The following is a 23,116-nucleotide window of genomic DNA, read 5'->3' on the forward strand; positions in this document are numbered from 1 at the left end:
CAGTACACCCATTTTCTTCTGCAAGGAGTACAGTTCCTTCAATTTTTATAACACATCAACAGAAGTCAGTAGCCAGGGTGGAGCATACTAAGTTTTTGAGTGTATATATACATGAGAATCTTAACTGGAAAATTCAAATTTTGGGTCTCCTAAAGCGACTAGATTCAACAACTTTTGCAATCAGAATAATTGCCAATTTTGAGGATACAGAAATTAGCTAACATGCTCCGCATACTTTCACTCTGATGTACAGAATATTATTTTGGGGTAACTCAACACATATTCAAAAAGTATTCGCTGCTCAAAATAAAGTGGTCAGAATAATGTGTGGAAGTCATAGCCGCACATTCTGTAGCCATCTGTTTAAAAGTTAGGAATGCTTACAATAGCCTCACAGTACATTTACTCAGTAATGGCATTTGTTCTCAACAACAAGGACCAGTTGAAAAAGAACAGTGATATTCATGATTATAACACCAGAAATAGACTTACACTATCCTCTATTTAACCTGTCTGTGGCACAGAAAGGGGTAAAATATGCTGCTGTAAAATTTTCGATAAGATACCGGATGAAATAAAATGTTTGAGAGACAGCAGTAATAGCTTCAAAAATAAATTGAAATCATATCTCCTTGACAACTCCTTCTGTACCACAGATGAATTCTTGAATAGGAAAAAATAAATCCATAGTTGCAATATATGCATTTTGTGCCATTTGAGGAAATGGGTAGATATTAAACATTTTAAGCTTAAAAAAACCTCGATTCATGTGCACCTTTATTACGAACTTGACACGTTCCACATCATACCTTGAGATTGATCAATGGAACACGTAACTAACTAACTATCTAAGATCGCCGTTTCAAGCCCACACCTCTCCATGCAGGGATGGAAATTTCGTATCAGGCGTGGGCTGGTCTGTGCCTCTGGAATTGGCACCTTCTCATGGTTTCACATTCTTGCCACGTTTTCTTGCATCATAAGCTATTGCGAGAGCAGCTAGAAACACTTCTTTGTAACGGCTATATCTGTGAGGCCTGGTTAGACTCATATGTGGCCTTCGTCTCAGAGTCTGCTGGCATCTGTGATTTATAAGGGATGTCCTGAAATTCGAGAACAACGTCTACTTAAGAACCTTGAAAGTTAACTCTGTGAGGCTGTTACAAAAATTGACTGAGAATGTATGCCAAATTTAGTTTACTAACAACATTTATTTTACAAAAACAAAGACAGACATAAATTATGCTAAACAAGTTATTCACTGAATACTGTGAACAACTAACAGTTGGTTTAACAGGATCCTCGGTGGCAGAAGTGAGTCAAGTACACTGGCCCTAAAAATGTGGTTAACGCAATCTGAACTGATCTGACGCTGATCAGACTTTGATTGATTCATGCTACTGTGGTTTCACTACATATTTGCAGCTGAGAGCAAGTGGCGATTGAGATCTGTACGCCCTGACGATGTAGGAGCAGTACGTCACCCTGTTTGCTTCATGTGGCAATGTAACTGGCAGCTGGCGAGATGGGTGTGGCAGAGGTGAAACGTGAGGCGGCACCTGTGAATCGATCGCGGCCATGAAAGAAATGCAAAAATCTCACAGTCTAGCGATCAGGCAGATGGATCGCAATTTACCCTCTACCAGAGCCCTGAAATCACAGTGGATTTCAATGTCTGACACACCTGTTCGCTTGTCGTACCAAGGACCAATTTGGCTCACTTATATGACAGAGAGCACAAGGATACTAAACGTCAAGACTGGAAAGCCAAAGACGAATAAGCGTATCCTCAGCAAACGAGTAGTCTGAGATGTTTGAAATCACACTGTCAGAACAGTAAGAACTTCACTATATGCTCCCCAGTCCAATCTACTCGCAAGTGAAGTCAGTCTCAGGACAGGTCCCAAGCACCAACCACTCATGCCAGGGCATCGAACAGAAGGCCTCTTACAAGACAAAAGTCCAGCACCTGAGTGCTTTGCACCGCTTCAGAAAAAAGAAATCCGTTTTCCCACAAGGTGCATGAACGACACCACATTCACGCCGTTTTGAGCCAGTTGTAGGTCTCTAGAGGCGCTAAATCTCCCCTCCCACACGACAGCACAAACTACTATCGAACCAGGGCAAGAGTTAAGAAACCTGCATCTCTGAAAAAAAGAGAAAGCACCAATTACTGGCTTTTTAAAGTTTTTGCGAAGGGGAAGATGCTTTCCTCCAAAGTCATGTCACTTCTCACACCAACAAGCGAACAGGTACTATCTTAAAGATCTTTATCTAAATCACCCGTGCCTTGGAGTTTGTTAGTTGTTAGTCCTATCTATGAGGTGTAATAAAGATTCTGTCTCTAATGTTTTTCAGATGCTGGAGTTTCTTATATACCTGAGGTGGCTGATGGGAGTACATCACAGGCCTATTGGCAGTATCAGTGAACACGAAAACTTGTGAATTTGTATTACGTGTGGCTTCGCACACAATGCCCAGTTTATGAGTTCACTGTGTAGACGTGTTCTTCAGTCCTTCGTCTCCAGCCCAGGCTTCGGCTGGCGCCAATGCAGGTATCGCGGCATTGTTCTGCTGGAGACCTGTCTCGACAAGGGTCTGCTCTGTCTGCCCTGTATGGCTGTTGACCTGTCTGGCAAGATTTACTGAGGTATGGCCTCACCGCCAATTGCTTTCAACTCCCAACATGCCATTTCTATGAGTTCAGAATCATAAAATTACCTCATGCTTTTAGCGACCTACCAGGTTCCATGAACGCCTGCTCAGGCTGTTAACATTCTAGAGTCTCGCTCATGGTGGGTCAGGTTGTAACAAAATCTTTATAATTTTGCGTATACGAAAAATAGGTGAGACAGTAATTTGTCCTGTCTCAACCTCACTTCTTTCAGAATCCTTCACACTTTGTGTACGCTCCTTCCTGTGCCTGTGGGGTGCTGAAATTGTCGTGATTTTCCTGGTTTATATGCTGGATAAAACGACTGCTGCCAGGCATTAAAAGCTCACGTGCATTCACGCTTGCATTCTTGATGTTGCAGGGTTCCATCGGTTTTAAGCACGCTTCTCATTGTCCGCCAGGCTCTTCACAGCATGTCTCTTATTAAGTGGCTCCGGAATGCCCTATACTTGCAATGTTAAAATTACGCTTATAAATTACATCTTTCCTCACAAAGTATTTGAGGTAGGAAGTTGAACTTTTTACAGATTATTTATTGGAATATGGGCTACAACTTCACACAGAGATTTTACAAAATTTTAGTTCAGTTATTAAAGATGTTTTTTTTTCAATTGTAATGAAAATTCACAACATTTTTTTGCAATTTTTTATTTATATATTCAAAAATATACAGTTTTTTAGAAAAAGGCTGTGTTAAATTATGCAGAAGGTACTGTGTAACATTTACTGAAAGTTTGAAACAAATATGTTTGGAAGATCCTTAGAAAACATGTAATTAGTATGAGAAAATAAAAATTTTGGGAATCAGGCGACAAAGATTGGATTAACTTTTTAGTGCATTCCAGGTCCATAGGATGGATTATCTTCATCCTCTGCAAACTCCTCCTGCAGCTTCCTCTTGTTCCTCCTCCTGTTTACTCTAGCTTGTATTTCTAGACTCTTTACAGCCCTGTCTGCAGCCCGAAGGCGTTCCTTGTCTAAAGCAAGCATCGCTCGTACCATGTTAGAACCTATCTTCATTCCCATATTTCTAAATACCTTGCACCTTACAATGTTGCCATCATTGAAAGCCGCAACAGCATCATACACACCAAAGTGAAGTGTTTCTATTCCAACAAATACAGTCTTGGGGATTCTCGACCATATAACACTATTTACACTTTCATTGGGTTTTTTTTTCCGTGAATACACTTTTTCAACAGTTCAGGTGCTGCTAAGTCTCTGAAAATAGGTTTTATCACCTCCATTATTGCATGAGGCAGACTATGCTTATGGGTGTACACTTCACCAGTTAGCAATCCTTTGTTATATTTACACCAACTGTCTTCTTCTTTGGGACACAAGCTACGTTGGGGATTTTCATCGGTTGAAGAAATATGAAAAAAAAAGAGCCCAAACAGCCTTCTTCATTTCGTCGACACTTTGTGTATTTCTAATAACTTTACTTTTACTCATTATTATACTTCAACAAAACAGAGATTCAAGAAACAGAATTAATTACGAATATTTTCGAGATAACGACAGAGTAAATAAACATGAAACAATCGACAATCACACCAGCGATATATATTGAACCATCACAGGTTAGCCACAACACATACTTTATCTCACATCACTAAAATGTACCTGATGAACACGGACGTTAAAAATAACACCGTTTGACAGCAGTTTAACAGCGCCACAGTGGGTCACGCCCATGTAGAACACATTTCAAAAAAAATTTAAAAATAGTTGTAGTCTTCGGAATTGAATAAATTATATATCTATTGAAAGGTAATAGTCTGCAGATTCAGAAAACGCAAAAAAGTAAAAATTGAACTTTTCATGATTTTGAGCCTTTCCGGAGCCCCTTAAGCGAGGCGAGGGTGTCTGCCCAGCTCCCCACTGCGTGCTACCACAATGGCTGCAGCGTCCTCTTCTCGTGTGCTCGCCACACGTTGTCCAGCTGGCTTTCTCTTGGTCTGCTGGTGTTGTGGGTCACCGAAGATGGCCCCTGGACAGGGGTATCACAGGAACCTTGTAATCAGATAGGGTAGTGCTGACAATATTGTACATAGGGCATTTAATATCAATACTTTGTGTAAGCAATCAGTCTTCGGTAAGTGAAGAAAGAATTGTTTACAGACTTTTGAATACTACTTTAATAATTGCCGTGGTTGGGAATTTTGTTACATGGGAGTTATTACAAAATAAGAAACGCTCACTGACGTCTGTACTCAAGTGATGGTTAACAGGATATTTCCAGCATGGGCTGGTGGCAGCAGAGACCAGCGCATGTTATGTGTTCCCTCGCTATGCAAACACAAAACGTCTTCAGCTACACATACTATTTCAGGAAAAGAATTGAGACATCTACAGGGTGTTTCAAAAATGACCGGTATATTTGAAACGGCAATAAAAACTAAACGAGCAGCGATAGAAATACACCGTTTGTTGCAATATGCTTGGGACAGCAGTACATTTTCAGGCGGAGAAACTTTCGAAATTACAGTAGTTACAATTTTCAACAACAGATGGCGCTGCAAGTGATGTGAAAGATATAGAAGACAACGCAGTCTGTGGGTGCGCCATTATGTACGTCGTCTTTCTGCTGTAAGCGTGTGCTGTTCACAACGTGCAAGTGTGCTGTAGACAACATGGTTTATTCCATAGAACAGAGGATTTTTCTGGTGTTGGAATTCCACCGCCTAGAACACTTGTTGTTGCAACAAGACGAAGTTTTCTCGGAGGTTTAATGTAACCAAAGGACCGAAAAGCGATACAATAAAGGATTTGTTTGAAAAATTTCAACGGACTGGGAACGTGACGGATGAACGTGCTGGAAAGGTAGGGCGACCGCGTACGGCAACCACAGAGGGCAACGCGCAGCTAGTGCAGCAGGTGATCCGACAGCGGCCTCGGGTTTCGGTTCGTCGTGTTGCAGCTGCGGTCCAAATGACGCCAACGTCCACGTATCGTCTCATGCGCCAGAGTTTACACCTCTATCCATACAAAATTCAAACGAGGCAACCCCTCAGCGCCGCTACCATTGCTGCACGAGAGACATTCGCTAACGATATAGTGCACAGGATTGATGACGACGATATGCATGTGGGCAGCATTTGGTTTACTGACGAAGCTTATTTTTACCTGGACGGCTTCGTCAATAAACAGAACTGGCGCATATGGGGAACCGAAAAGCCCCATGTTGCAGTCCCATCGTCCCTGCATCCTCAAAAAGTACTGGTCTGGGCCGCCATTTCTTCCAAAGGAATCATTGGCCCATTTTTCAGATTCGAAACGATTACTGCATCACGCTATCTGGACATTCTTCGTGAATTTGTGGCGGTACAAACTGCCTTAGACGACACTGCGAACACCTCGTGGTTTATGCAAGATGGTGCCCGGCCACATCGCACGGCCGACGTCTTTAATTTCCTGAATGAATATTTCGATGATCGTGTGATTGCTTTGGGCTATCCGAAACATACAGGAGGCGGCGTGGATCGGCCTCCCTATTCGCCAGACATGAACCCCTGTGACTTCTTTCTGTAGGGACACTTGAAAGACCAGGTGTACCGCCAGAATCCAGAAACAATTGAACAGCTGAAGCAGTACATCTCATCTGCATGTGAAGCCATTCCGCCAGACACGTTGTCAAAGGTTTCGGGTAATTTCATTCAGAGACTACGCCATATTATTGCTACGCATGGTGGATATGTGGAAAATATCGTACTATAGAGTTTCCCAGACCGCAGCGCCATCTGTTGTTGAAAATTGTAACTACTGTAATTTCGAAAGTTTGACTGCCTGAAAATGTACTGTTGTCCCAAGCATATTGCAACAAACGGTGTATTTCTATCGCTGCTCGTTTAGTTTTTATTGCCGTTTCAAATATACCGGTCATTTTTGAAACATCCTGTATTAATAGATGTTAATACTGGATGTTCCCACGCTTTGACTTTATGAAGGGTTAAACTCTGCTGTGGATAGTTTCAGTGAGGTATCTGGATGTCTCTGGAGGAATGGCAGCCAATTATTCCTCAAGAGCCACAACCAGAGATGGTAGTGAAGTTCGACGCTGGGGCCTGGAGCAAAGTCGACTTTCTACCTCATCTGAAAGGTGCTCCATTAGATTCAGGCCAGGAAGATGGACTGGCTAGTTCATATCAAGAATGAAACTATCCACAAACCTTTGCCTCACAGATGCTACATAACGAGTCGATGCATTGTCACCCTGACACAAACCATCGCTGTCTTCGAACTGTTCCTCTACTGTACGCATTTAGCATTTTCTTAAATGCAACTAATCCCGAGGAACAAACACAGCACCATATCTTCCCTACTTCACTGTTGGCACTGCATACAGTGCAGGCGTCATTCTCCAGGCATTTTACGAACCCAAATCCTGCCATCGGATTGCTACAAGGTACAGCGTGATTCACCACTCAAAGTCATCCGGTTTGAGTCATTCGCTGCCCAGTAGCGTCGCTCTTATCACAACCTCTACAGTGACTACAGAAGTGTGCGGCTTATGAGGAGCGGAAAGTGAAGAAGACTTGCAGGGTCTGTTCAATGGAAAGAACAGTCTGATGAGTACAGAATACGTATCGAAAGTAAATCGAAGAAAGACTACAGCAATAAGAAGTAGCAGATTTGAGGAAAGCAAGCAAATTTACATCAGAATTGGGGATCACGAAGTAGACTGCATTAAGGCATTCTGCTACTTAGGAAGCAAAATAGACGGAACAAGGACATATAAAGTAGACTAGCTCTTGCAAAAAGGGCAATCCTGGCCAAGAGAAATCTACAGGTATCAAATATAGGCCTTAATTTGATAAAGAAATTACTCATCATGTACGTTTGAAGTTTCACATTGTGTGATGGTGACAGATGAAGGGAAAAGGATCGAAACATTTGAGATGTGGTGCTGCAGGAGAATATTGAAAATTATGTGGATTGATAGTGTAAGCAATGAATAGGTTCTCCTCTGAATCGGCGAGGAACGGAATATATCGAAACACTGACAAGAAGAGGGGACAGGATGATAGGACATGTGTTAAGACATCAGGAATAACATCTACGGTACTGGAGGAACCTGTAGAGGGTAAAAAGTGTAGAGGAAGACAGAGACTGCAATACATCCAGCAAATAATTGAGAACGTAGGTCGTAATTGCTGCTCTAAGATGAAAAGTTTGAGGCTGGCACCGGAGAGAAGTTTGCGGCGGACCGCATCAAACCAGTCGGAAAACTGATGACTCAAAAACAAATGAGGAGCAGTTCAACTATTGTAGCACGCCTGTTAATCCCATACGCACAGTCATTTTGCTGGAGGGACTACTGGTAGCGTTTTGGAGCTCACTAGTGATTGGTTCCGCTGATTTCATGCTATTTTTTTTTTTTACATAGGCATTCCGCGATGCTTGGCAGTTTTTCTCCGTCAGTACTTGGAGTATGCCTACTCTGGGTTAGTTGTGATTGTTTCTTCGTATTTACACTTACAGGGTGTTTCAAAAATGACCGGTATATTTGAAACGGCAATAAAAACTAAACGAGCAGCGATAGAAATACAACGTTTGTTGCAATATGCTTGGGACAACAGTACATTTTCAGGCGGACAAACTTTCGAAATTACGGTAGTTACAATTTTCAACAACAGATGGCGCTGCAAGTGATGTGAAAGATATAGAAGACAACGCAGTCTGTGGGTGCGCCATTCTGTACGTCGTCTTTCTGCTGTAAGCGTGTGCTGTTCACAACGTGCAAGTGTGCTGTAGACAACATGGTTTATTCCTTAGAACAGAGGATTTTTCTGGTGTTGGAATTCCACCGCCTAGAACACAGTGTTGTTGCAACAAGACGAAGTTTTCAACGGAGGTTTAATGTAGCCAAAGGACCGAAAAGCGATACAATAAAGGATCTGTTTGAAATATTTCAACGGACTGGGAACGTGACGGATGAACGTGCTGGAAAGGTAGGGCGACCGCATACGGCAACCACAGAGGGCAACGCGCAGCTAGTGCAGCAGGTGATCCGACAGCGGCCTCGGGTTTCCGTTCGCCATGTTGCAGCTGCGGTCCAAATGACGCCAACGTCCACATATCGTCTCATGCGCCAGTGTTTACACCTCTATCCGTACAAAATTCAAACGCGACAACCCCTCAGCGCCCCTACCATTGCTGCACGAGAGACATTCGCTAACGATGTAGTGCACAGGATTGATGACGGCGATATGCATGTGGGCAGCATTTGGTTTACTGACGAAGCTTATTTTTACCTGGACGGCTTCGTCAATAAACAGAACTGGCGCATATGGGGAACCGAAAAGCCCCATGTTGCAGTCCCATCGTCCCTGCATCCTCAAAAAGTACTGGTCTGGGCTGCCATTTCTTCCAAAGGAATCATTGGCCCATTTTTCAGATCCGAAACGATTACTGCATCTCGCTATCTGGACATTTTTCGTGAATTTGTGGCGGTACAAACTGCCTTAGACGACACTGCGAACACCTCGTGGTTTATGCAAGATGGTGCCCGGCCACATCGCACGGCCGACGTCTTTAATTTCCTGAATGAATATTTCGATGATCGTGTGATTGCTTTGGGCTATCCGAAACATACAGGAGGCGGCGTGGATCGGCCTCCCTATTCGCCAGACATGAACCCCTGTGACTTCTTTCTGTAGGGACACTTGAAAGACCAGGTGTACCGCCAGAATCCAGAAACAATTGAACAGCTGAAGCAGTACATCTCATCTGCATGTGAAGCCATTCCGCCAGACACGTTGTCAAAGGTTTCGGGTAATTTCATTCAGAGACTACGCCATATTATTGCTACGCATGGTGGATATGTGGAAAATATCGTACTATAGAGTTTCCCAGACCGCAGCGCCATCTGTTGTTGACAATTGTAACTACTGTAATTTCGAAAGTTTGTCTGCCTGAAAATGTACTGTTGTCCCAAGCATATTGCAACAAACGGTGTATTTCTATCGCTGCTCGTTTAGTTTGTATTGCCGTTTCAAATATACCGGTCATTTTTGAAACACCCTGTACAATCACACCAGCTACGGTCGGAGTGGGCACCTACAGAAGGGCTGAAACGTCCCTTATGTATTGATTACTCGGATCCACTGTGGAAGTGACTGAACTCTCCCGACTGACCTTCTCAGTTGTTACTGTTCACAGTAACGCCGCCTTTTGTATACTGGAGCGTCCGCCATTTGTGAAAACTGCAGGGCAATTCCGCCTTAGATAAGGGTGTCCAGATACTTTCAATAAGATATTTTATACTATGTAAGTGCATGTGAAGTGCACGGCAGAGCATACTTTAAATTTTAACTCATATTAGATTCTCCAATTCCATTCCTGTGTGGCTGCTTAAATGTACGGAAGTCCCTCGCCTCACCCCTTACAAGTCCAGTGCCTTACCTCTGCTCCATCTTGCTTGGTACTATCTACATCTACATCTACATCCATACTCCGCAAGCCACCTGACGGTGTGTGGCGGAGGGTACCTTGAGTACCTCTATCGGTTCTCCCTTCCATTCCAGTCTCGTATTGTTCGTGGAAAGAAGGATTGTCGGTATGCCTCTGTGTGGGCTCTAATCTCTCTGATTTTATCCTCGTGGTCTCTTCGCGAGATGTACGTAGGAGGGAGCAATATACTGCTTGACTCCTCGGTGAAGGTATGTTCTCGAAACTTTGACAAAAGCCCGTACCGAGCTACTGAGCGTCTCTCCTGCAGAGTCTTCCACTGGAGTTTATCTATCATCTCCGTAACGCTTTCGCGATTACTAAATGATCCTGTAACGAAGCGCGCTGCTCTCCGTTGGATCTTCTCTATGTCTTGTATCAACCCTATCTGGTACGGATCCCACACTGCTGAGCAGTATTCAAGCAGTGGGCGAACAAGCGTACTGTAACCTACTTCCTTTGTTTTCGGATTGCATTTCCTTAGGATTCTTCCAATGAATCTCAGTCTGGCATCTGCTTTACCGACGATCAACATTATATGATCATTCCATTTTAAATCACTCCTAATGCGTACTCCCAGATAATTTATGGTATTAACTGCTTCCAGTTTCTGACCTGCTATTTTGTAGCTAAATGATAAAGGATCTATCTTTCTGTGTATTCGCAGCACATTACACTTGTCTACATTGAGATTCAATTGCCATTCCCTGCACCATGCGTCAATTCGCTGCAGATCCTCCTGCATTTCAGTACAATTTTCCATCGTTACAAGCCGGCCGCGGTGGTCTAGCGGTTCAGGCGCTCAGTCCGGAACCACGCGACTGCTACGGTCGCAGGTTCGAATACTGCCTCGGGCATGGATGTGTGTGGTGTCCTTAGGTTAGTTAGGTTTAAGTAGTTCTAAGTTCTAGGGGACTGATGACCACAGAAGTTAAGTCCCATAGTGCTCAGAGCCATTTTAGCCATCGTTACAACCTCTCGATACACCACAGCATCATCTGCAAAAAGCCTCAGTGAACTTCCGATGTCATCCACCAGGTCATTTATGTATATTGTGAATAGCAACGGTCTTATGACACTCCCCTGTGGCACACCTGAAATCACTCTTACTTCGGAAGACTTCTCTCCATTGAGAATAACATGCTGGGTCGTGTTATCTAGGAACTCCTCAATCCAATCACACAATTGGTCTGATAGTCCATATGCTCTATGAAAAGTTCAAGCTATTCAGTTTGTCTCTTTCCATTCAGTTTCGTAATTAGTTCAGCTGGAAGATAATTAGGAAAAAAGATCTGATAATAATAGCTTAGAAGAGTAAATTTGATTGCAGTGACTGTATGTGCTATTTTCTTGGTGACTTCTTGTCTTAATCAGTATTTTCATAGTTAACCTGGTGCTGGGTCGATTCTTTGCTTTTCGGAGAGAGCTTGGGAACCACATGCACAGTGGACTCAGGACAGGTGGTGCAGTGTCTGGCAGAAAAGTACGGGCCTTGGTATGCGACTGGGGCACAAGTGTTCGTGGAAAAAGACCCGAGCCACGCCCGAGTTAGAGGGAGATGCGTTGTCAGGTACCTTCCAGGCGAACCGCATTTACTCTTTGGTTTTCACGTATGTTTCCACTCTGGCCGTCCGAGCATTGGGAGCTGTGGCAGGGAGAAAGAGCTTGTATCAGCAGGAAATCGGTGCACTGCCCGTGCTCAGAATAAAACTGTAGAGCAAGACAGAGATTGAAATCGAGCTAGGTGGCGCATTGGTTAGGACACTGGACTCGCATTCGGGAGGACGGCCATCTAGATATAGGTTTTTCCGTTATTTTCCTAAATTCCTTCAGGTAAATGCCGCAATGAGTCCTTTGAAATGGCACGGCCGATTTCCTTCCCCATCCTTCGGAATCCGAGCTTCCGCTCCGTTTCTGCTGATCTCGCTGTCGATGAGACATTAAACACTAATCTCCTCCTCCTTCCTCAATAGTATCTCCAGCAAATAAGAATCTCCAGATTTCTGAAAAAAAGACGCTGCAGAATTAGTGATTAACCTGGGGAATGGAGAACAGTTCTCTAACTTTCCCTAGATCCGGGAACTGCGACTAGCTATCGGACGTGAAAGTGCTAATTAGTAAAATTCATGTGATGTCATAAGGTCAGATCAGGTAGAAGTATTTTTTTACTTGACGCGCTATTTTGCTGAAGAAGGAGTTTCGTTATTTGTTGCTCAGAGAGTACGTGTAAAATGGGTGGTGGTTATTACAATAGTGTAATCAATCCCTGCTTCTGTTGCCAAGTGGCCCACCAAAATATTCACTTTTTCGACATTTTTCAAAAAAAAGAAAAAAAAGAAAAAACGAAAATGACAATTCTTTTTCTTTTCGTCCCCCAAGAGCAACGCCACACTTGGCGCCCGAGCAGGGACTTGATCAAAAATCATTTCACGTATGTGTTTAAAAAATTTTCAGTACTTGTTCTAGTAATTGTTTCATTTTTTCATGTGGATGCAATTCAACCGAGAAAGAGAAGTGGGAAAACCTTTTAATTAATTCAGGAGAACGATTGATGAAATTACCAAAAAACGCGAGTATTCATCCGTATCACCATCAAGACAGCCATAGTAAGTGAAATTTTTATACGCAGTAGCCAAGCTTTCGTAGTGACGTAGCGTCTTTCGAGTTGATCAGAACATAAACCTGTCTTTCCTTGCCTTGAAACAGCTTTATTTCAATTTGTCCATAGTCCATTCTTAAGTAGTTAAATTCAGTAAAAGTGTACCATTGTTGTCAGTGCATAAAAAGAATTTACGATATGGCGGATAACTACGCTCAAAACTGGTAAAACGTGTGATATTTCATTTGTTTGTAATTGGTAGGAACCATCTTGTCTTCTTGGCGTACATGAACGTCAGTTGTTACTCAGAGTTAAAATTTCATCTTAGGTCTTCGACCATAGATACTAGTTCGAAGTCTTAGGTCCCAGTAAGCCATAGCACTACGTCACAGACAAACGACTGACGGCAGTGACAAACAATATCTGTAGCATTTTGACGTTTGACAAATAATTCATGAACATGGCTGACGGTAAACAGCGGACACAAACAAAAGCAGACGAGAGCATTGATGCGAATGGACCTCACTATCCACTACGATCACGCGCGATAGGTACACGAGCGGAGGCAGAAGCAGCCTCGACCGAAGTTTTAGAAGTTGGTCCTAGTGTGCAAACTATTCCCGCTTTTGAAAAAAATGACTTGGCTGCAGTGATCGAAGCAATAATGGAACGTAAGCTCGAAAGCAAAAAACAGGAAAGATTACATGAAAAGGCCCGCGAAGAAAAAGAGAAGGACGAAAGACGGCATAATAATAATCAGGTCCTTACAAATCTGTGCAATTCAGTAAAAACAGAAATAAATTCAGTAAAAGCAGACATAAATTCAGTAAAAACAGATCTGCAAACGGAGATAAATGACCTAAATACACGATTAAATTCGGTAAAGGCCGAACTAAAGGCAGACATAACAGCTGATTTAAATACCCTGTTGGGTAATGTCCAAAGCCAAATCAGTAGTCAGATCACGACCATGAGGCTAGAAATTGACACACAAGTAGAGTCAAAAATAGAGGATATTTCAAAACGGTTAGATGAAAAAATCGAAGCAGCCAAGGGAGAGATAAATTCAAATGTGATGGAATATCAAAAACAAGCTGCGACCTTAAAAGAAGATTATACTGCAATCTCTGATGAGGTCAAAGGAGTTAAAACCGCAGTAGACACGATCGAGAATGTTGTTGATGATCTTTCCAAACAGATCGAGACTCTTAATGTAGAGGATCAAATAAAGAATACTGTTAAGGCACATGCTGAAGCATTGTCTGACCACTACCAAGAGTGGATTAAAAACAAAGACGGATTCATAGAAAACAAGGTCAAGAACGAACTCAGGGAAACTGTCAAAAACGTGACCTTTGAAATATTGGCAGCCCCTGGAAAAACAGGAGACACGGTCATGTCAGAATTAGGCCAGATAAGACGAACGTTAGCTCAAGATTTACCTGAATGGCGTCAACAGATAGTTGATGAAGTTCGTACACTAAAATGTCAAGTTGAAAATTCCCCACCTCCAGTGTCAGGAGAGTAGAATAATTCACCACGATGTAATGAACAACAGCAGGTACATTACCGTTCACCATTTGATAACGCTCAAACTCATAGTTCTATAGAAACACAATTTAACCAGAGTACCAGCCCACCCACTTTTGTCAGTTTGATGCAGGAGGAAAGCGTGATCAAACATCGTGTTTTTCCGACCTTTCACCCACAGAAAAGAGAAATTCATCCTATAGTGTTCCTCCGAAATTTTTCAGGAATTTTCCGGAGTAGCTGGAGTGACCGCCAGCGAATTCAATTCGCTAGTGGATTTATCGTAGGCGATGCTGCCTTATGGGGAACCGAAATGGTCGACTCTTGTAAAAGTTACAAAGAGTTTGAACAGATGTTTTTAGCTAAATTCTGGAGTTCTGGTGTGCAACAGCGCCTGAGAAAAGAGGTTTACAACGCCGAAGTGTTTAACAGTAAGCGCGGTAGTTCGAGAAGATATTTTGAAAAGTTCTGGGATTCGCCGATCACCGCCAAAGACGTTATTATGATTCTAAAAACTAAGCTACCGATTGCGATAAGAGAAAAGTTAGTAAACGTGTCTGAGGACGATACGGACACTTTCCTATCTGTGTTAGACTCGTTAGATCCGATTTACGAGGACGCTAGAGTTTGATGTTGGCAACGCCCCCTTCAGTGCAGGCGGCCAGCACAATACAGAATACGCAGGCAACAATGGTGGCCGAGCGAAAGCGCGTCACAGCGACGGCCAGTACCAACCCCACAACGGTTTCAAAAATAAACACACTACGTACTCCAACAGTAAATCCGAAAATAAGTACAATAACGGCGAGAGATACAATACAATATATAATTCGTCACCACCTCAGTACGGAAATGCACTTTATAATACACAGCCCCAGCAATATGGAAACACGCAAACGATCAACGGTAATTATCAAAACGATCAGTCTTACGATTCAAATCGTCAGTGGAAAGGAAATAAATGGCATAATCAAGGTGGAGACCAACGTACACCTTTTAGTAACGGTTACAATCAACACAATAAACAGCAAAATACCTTTCAGCCACAAAATATACACTTCACGCAACAAGCGAACGGACCTTCGGGAAGTCTGAAGCCTAAACGCCCGCATAATACGCAAATTTATTATGCGCAAGCGAATACGCCAGGACAACAAGATCCATTTCCAACCGAGTTCGTACCACAAAACCACCACCAGTTCCAGACGGAAGAAACTTTCAGAAATATAAATCAGCAGGAAAGTAAGCGTCGAGCGGAAAATTAAAAGCAGCACCTTTGAGCCTCCTAGAGGATGCTGCAGGTTTGAATGGGGGCACCCTGTCCCTTAGTCCACACGAAATTAAAGCAATTAGGTATCACAAAGAGACAAACTTACGGGATGATCTAGCAGCAGACACTGAGACGAAAGACAATGATGACGTATGCGACGAACCAGTTCAAGCTTCCATAAGAGTATCAATTGCCAACATACCAGTAACAGCCATTGTAGATACAGAAGCTAATATAAATGTCTTATCTTTATGTTTATTTAAGCAAATACCCTCTGTATGCAAAGTTTTATCGCTTCCAATTCAAGGTTGCACCGTTTCGGGAGCAATTGGTCCACTAACACAACGTGTAAATCTTCAGATTCAGCTTCAAATCCAGATAGAGTCTACTTCAGTAACGTGCATTTTTCTTATTGTTACAAACCTATCAGTGCCATGTATACTGAGTATGGAATTCTTGAGGCAGACGAAAGCTAAAATTGACATCGAGTGTGGAATCTGTACTCTAGTAGCGAGCCAGCAACAAGTAACTGTAAATTTGTTAAGAAGTAAGGTGAAGACAAACTTTGAGGTGCTTCAAATAGCGGTACGGCCATGGACTAAAAGACAACAGTACAGTCAGACAGAAGACGTGACAGATCCTGAAAGTGTTAATGACGATGAGTATAAAGACCTAATTCCCGGTCAGAATGAATTATACGGTAAAGCTAGTGAGTCCACTGAATTATCCAAGCAACAGAAGAATGAGCTTTACAATTTATTAACAGATTACGTTCAAGTATTTTCTAAGAAACCTGGACTAATAAAAGGCTTTGAATTTCGAATGGATGTCCTACCCCATTCAACCTACTGTAGAACAAGCTATTCCATTCCATATGCGAGACGCGAAGCTGTCATGTGCGAGATCAGGAAAATGTTACTCTGGAAAGTGATAGAAGTATCTCATTCACCTTATTCGAGTCCTTTATTGTCTGTACTAAAATCAGATGGTAGCGTAAGGCTAGTCAAAAAAAATGGCTCTGAGCACTATGGGACTCAACATCTTAGGTCATAAGTACCCTAGAACTTAGAACTACTTAAACCTAACTAACCTAAGGACATCACACACACCCATGCCCGAGGCAGGATTCGAACCTGCGACCGTAGCAGTCCCGCGGTTCCGGACTGCAGCGCCAGAACCGCTAGACCACCGCGGCCGGCGTAAGGCTAGTCCTAGATGCAAGATTAATCAATAAAATTATAGTACCCATAAGAACGAGACCAGAGGCTCTTGAAGAGCATCTGCAGAAGTTTCATGGAGTTAAGTATTTGAGCACCCTTGATTTGAAAAGCAGTTACTGGCAAGTAAAACTTGCGCAGGAGTCTAGGAAGTACACTGCGTTTATATTTGCAGGTAGATCTTACCATTTCAAAGTTGTACCGTTTAGACTAAATGTGAGTTCCGGAATTTTTATTTCTGCCCTTGACTATGTACTAGGTCCTGAACTTTTAGATGAGGTAACAGTCTAAGTGGATGACGTTCTTGTAGCATCGAAAAATTGGGAAGATCATGTGGCCCTTCTGCAAAAGGTATTTCAACGATTCAGAGAGTATGGTGTTACAGCAAATATTTAGAAATCCAAGTTTGGAAAAAGTGAAATTAAATTTTTAGGACACATCATCACCCCTGAAGAAATTAAACCTGACCCGGAAAAATTGACTGCTATAAAAAACTTTCCAACCCCTGTTACAAAAAGGCAACTAAATGGATTTATCGGTCTTACGTCATTTTTCAGACGTTTTGTTCCCAATCAGGTATTGAGCAATCCTGCTCTTCACAACCTTTTAAAAAAGAATTCACATTGCAATTGGACGCCGGAATGCCAAGACGGATTTCAGAAAATTAAAGACAGTCTGGTTAACAGTAACATTCTCCATCATCCTAAGATGCATAAGGAATTTTGCATTACTGCAGATGCTTCCTTTGTGGGTATCGGCGCTTGCCTTTTCCAGATTCAATTTGTAAATGGACACGAGCAAATCCAAGTGATCACCTTTGCAAGTCGAGTGTTATCTGAGTGTGAAAAGTCTTATTCGGTTACGGAGTTGGAGGCACTTGCCGTAATATGGGTTTTTAGGCGATTTAGCTATTATATCTATGGAAGAAAAATTAAAGTCTATTCAGACCATCAAGCCTTATCATTCCTCCTTACATGCAAGTTGCAACACCCTCGTCTTACTCGATGGTGCTTATTCCTGCAGGAATATGACTTTGACATTATATATATAAAAGGTAAAGATAATGTTATAGCAGACGCACTTTCTCGCTCACCTGAGGGCTTACCAGAAACCAGCGAACTGGTGGAACAAATGTCTAATTATAAAGTTTTGTTAATGAAATATCCAATTCACACAAAGTATTTTCTTCAGTTATGTAGGCAGATTCAGATTCTTCAAAATACAGATCCAAAATGGAAAAAGATTAGACAAATTCTTCACGAAAATCCGGCCCACAAGTTGTCCAAGTTTTATAAAGTTCATAACCAAGTGCTATTTCATAAGACGTCTGAGTCATCTGAGAGGTGGTGTGTTTGCATCCCTCGAAATTTCATTGAACATCTTCTGTGGTACACTCGCATTTCATGGGGTCACGACGGACCAGAAAAATGTAAAAGGAAAATCTTGACTTACTGTTATGTTCCGAATCTACATCAGAGAATCCATAAATTATTGAGAAACTGTGTCACCTGTCAAAAGGCAAAATCCTTAAACATTTCCACTTCAATCCCACTAAATCCAATAATTGCTGAAAGGCCAAACCAGCTTCTTAGTATTGATCTACCCACCGGTAGGGGAGGCGCTAAATACTTAACAGCAATCCTGGACAATTTTTCTAAGCACATAAGACTGTAAGCAGTGAAATCATTTTGTGCAAATCCGATAATTCGTCGCATTGAAAATGATTATTTCCCACGATTCGGGGTTCCAGAGTTAATCTTGTCCGATAATGCTTCAAATTTCACATCACTGCCGTGGCGTGCATTTCTTGCTCCCCATGGAATCAAACAAATTTTTATATCCCTGTTTCGACCGCAATCGAATCCGACAGAAAGAATCTTCAAAGAATTTAACAGATTTATAAGGACGTACATTCCGAATAAGCAATCTAAGTGGGTAGACTTCGTAACACCTTACGAACTGATTGTAAACCACCTTCCTCATCTGTCGACCGAATTCACGCCACATGAGTTAATGTCAAGATCAAAAGAAAGGAATGAATGGATAGACCCCCTTTCAAAGTTACAAGACAACGAATTGGACCTAGACGCAAAAATCAGGCAAGCTCTCATATCATTGACAACGTATGCTAACCTCCGAAAAAAGGCATTTGATAAGAAGGTAAACAGAGTTATAGATTTCAAAGAAGGAGAAAAGGTATTAGTCAGGACTCACTTTAAACCATCCCTGTTTTTAAAGAAGAATCGTAACTAGCAACACATTTATGAAGGTCCCTTTGTGATAATGAGGAAACCACACATTGGTAGCTATTTGTTACCTGACCCTTCCACGAATAAAATCAAAGGATTGTTCCACCATCATGATCTAAGAAAATTTTATAACGCCAGGAATTAAGTTAATTTAAGCTGTAAGAAAATTCTAAGGTATTGGAGATCAGGATTAACCAATGAGTAACAAGAACTGAACTGAACTGACTACGGACGTTAACCGGTGCTAAAAGGAAACCTTATGTATTAAAACAACGCGTCTGGAAAATAAAATACAGAATAAGTTGTAGACAAGTATTTACATGAATAATCTTTATGTAAACAGGAGGACATGTCCTAGAGGCGATTTTCAATTTTAGTTATAAGTTAGTATGTAAGAAAAATGATGTACTCGAGAGGTATTAATTAGCTCCGAGGTACTAAAATGAGGAAGGAGGAAGGAGCGAATAATGCACTTCTCTCGCTAGATAGTAATTTGAGAATGAGCAGGAAGGAGCGAATAATGCACTTCTCTCGCTAAATAGTAATATGAAAATGATGATTATATGTGCTTAGTATTAGTAAGTGAAATTTAATCGAGGACAAATTAATGACCTGTTTTAAAAGGAAATACTTAAACGTCCAGACAAAAGAGGAAAGTTGTGTGAAAAGATTCGATTCCATGAGGTTATTCCCTATTTTCAAATGTGACGTAAATAAGGCACCACCTGTTAGCGCAAAACAGTCGGGAGATTTAACTTGTAAGTTCCAGCACAGTGCTGCGCCAGCGATGAAATAACATCTCTTTGAAGTAAACAGATACCTAGGATTAAGCATGAACAGATTGATAACGCAGTGCAATTTTTCTAAAAAGGCCTGACGTTAACCTTAAGTAAAAGCGTGATGGAATAAAAAGGAAGTTTATTATATAACGCAAAGTAAGATGAGTCCAGACTATAAACAAGCTGAGTAAAAGAACATATGAGTAACATGGTTTATTATGCCAACTTCACGGTACTATTGAGAATTAGCGATACTGCAAATTCACAAGCTAGCAGCAAATAGAATAAGAATCTCGCCCAAGCTTCACAGGTCGCGACAGCAACAAACAACAACACTCTAGTGAGAGGCTTATATATACAGATGATAATTAATACCCAAATGCGTAATGCAGAAACTTGACTTAGTCTAAGAAATGAGCAAAGAGTAGTAAGCAAGCTGCAGCAAGATACATATTAGATATACATGCTTGAAGTGATAGATTTTATTTTAAGTGCGCACTGCAATATTTATTGTTTTCTCTGTGATTATGTGATTATTGAATCCCTTTCCTAACTGCAAATCCTTTAAGATCCTTGATCCTATCCACTCCTCAGGATCAACTTGTAAAGATGCACGTGTGCTTAGGAAGTGAGGCACTACATATAAAAATGAGTAGGTTCGCGACGCGCAAATTGCTTTTGGAATACGTAATGTAAATCAAATTTTCGACCTGGTTGAGGAGCAATTTAAATTCTGTCGACGATCTGCGAGTAGGCCCGCTTTGCCCACTTTTCTTTTTCGACTGTTTGTATTTCTACACGAAATCCCGAGGCGGAATTGCTATTTTCAAATCTGTCCTCGAACTTTCTTTAAAGACAAGCACATACGAGAAAAACTTTCACATAAATGAAGCTCCCCTCACAAGCAACTAAATAAGATGAGCACTAAAAAAATATATTGGGCCTACAAAATGAATAAGCAAGCGTGATAAAGATTACTATGAATGAAATTAATTTGTAAAGGAGATTGGAATGAATTTGGTCAAAGAAAAAGGACTTATAATAGCCTACCTGTGACCGTAAGCATAAATAAAAAAAAAGACTAATTAAGAAAAATTGTTCTGATTCAAAGTGGTCAATTAGATTATTTCTCGATTTAAATGAACTCTTGTAAATATTAGTATGTAAATCAACTTGTAAACACCCTGTGATGTTATGAAGCGAGAATTTCTTTTAATACACCGTTCACGCAGACCTCACCACAGAGCAAGTGAAGTTTTAAAGTTCGACGATTTTCAGTGGCAGTATTCTACTGCACCATATGTGTGAAAAATTCATTGATGTGTGCTGTGTGTAATAATCAGTGTCATTCCACACATGCAGTTGCAGCGGTAGCTACCACTTACCTGTGAATCCGTAACTGGATAGTGGACAGGAAGTGATGTGAGGCAGTTTCAGTGACAGAAGCTCCCTCCAGCAATCTAAAAAGCACAAAGCCACGATCCGCCGAACAAAAGCGGCGCACGGCACCTCAAGCGCGAAATCAACGCTCTGCAAGAAAGCTCCGGTCACGTGCGCGCCCACAGACTGAATTTCAAGATTGCTCGCAACAGTGGAGGCGGACCGCCACCACGTGACGAAATAATGTAAACGTTCAACCGCCAACACAGTTGCTGTGCGCTACATTCTGTAGCAAAAACATTCACACCCAGTACTGAAAACATTTTTGTATGTATCATAAACCTTCCGAGAGACTCTAAGATAGAGAAGGTAGCGTAATTATTATAATGACTGATTGTACACAGAGACAAGTCACAAGGTCACCTCTGAACACTGTTGAAATGTAAACTTTAACGAGAGGTCACGACACGAATGAAAATAAGCACACGAAAATACGTCAAAGGATCCCATCCTCCTATATCCCATCCCACATGTATACAAAATTAGTTTTGTAAGCTATTCTAATATAAGATATTTTATCTGTTTTATATGTGAAATAATTCGGAGAGCCACACTCGAGCCCTGAAAGTGAAAGATATGGACTTCCTTGTCGAAGCCATCACCAGTGGCCGCTCTACAATCCAAGTCTATCATAAATAGTGTATGTGCGACGAAAATAAATGTATAATTAAGTGCGACAACGGACAAGGCAATCAATCGACAAGACGATGACAATATAATGAATACAGTCAAAACAGAAAGTTGTGTACCGGTTGTGATAGTCAAATTACTTTTGCAACGATGAAAAATGACGTGTGACTCTATATACTTATAAATTTTGTAAATATGTGTGCTTATAGCCTTAATTTTAAGAATAATCAAGAAAGACTGAATCCATGCAAACACTGATAGAAAAACAGAACAAACCGAGCGGGGTGGCGCAGTGGTTCGACACTGGACTCGCATTCGGGAGGACGAAGGTTCAATCCCGCGTCCGGCCATCCTGATTTAGGTTTTCCGTGATTTCCCTAAATTGCTCCAGGCAAATGCCGGGATGGTTCCTCTGAAAGGGCACGGCCGACTTCCTTCCCAATCCTTCCATAATCCGATGAGACCGATGACCACGCTGTCTGGTCTCCTTCCCCAAACAACCCAACCAACCAAAACAGAACAAATTCACAATGATCCACCGTCTGTAATTACAAATTGAAACGTCAATTCTTTTGTTATGGAATGAATGTGAAATGAAACTTTTAATAACCTGTATGTTACACCCGAAAATTACAAATATTCCAATGGGCATGTGGATGAAAGTAATACCTTCGGTATTCCTTCCCTCCTCATGTGAGGCAGTGTAATATTAGTAATTTTCGCCTCAGAAACATTAATATACCCTCAATAGTAAACGCCTGATGGCCTAAAGTTATCGAACAATTGTAAAGTAAAAGAAATGAACCATCGCATAGCAGCGACAAAATGTATTATTCTTTATCTTTGCCGTTCTTACGCAGTGCCTGTAAATCTCTATGTACATGTATCGATTAATGGTATAAAAAAGAATTCTGTTGTTTCAACACAAATGAGGCTTTTGGCGCCTTACCTTTTACTGTTTGTATTCTGTGAAAGGCGGACTCGGACTTACTGCGTTCCACAACTGTATTTTATATTTTATGTGAAAAATTGAGTGAATATGCTAATTGTTATTTTTTCCAATCAGAAAATATGGCAGTTTCTTGTAACTGATATCGAACAGACAGCGTCAAGAGGACATTTTGACTGTTATGTATGAAGTATTTAACTACAATGGTCATCTATTGTAATTTAATATGAAAAGGTACGCAACATTAAAAAAAACGTGTGTTAAAGATAAGTGTGCTTATTTTAGTAAATTAACCTTGATGATTTCCATCTCCTCATTTACTTGAAT

The sequence above is a fragment of the Schistocerca cancellata genome, chromosome 7 (assembly GCF_023864275.1).
Source record: "Schistocerca cancellata isolate TAMUIC-IGC-003103 chromosome 7, iqSchCanc2.1, whole genome shotgun sequence".
Lineage (NCBI taxonomy): Eukaryota > Metazoa > Arthropoda > Insecta > Orthoptera > Acrididae > Schistocerca > Schistocerca cancellata.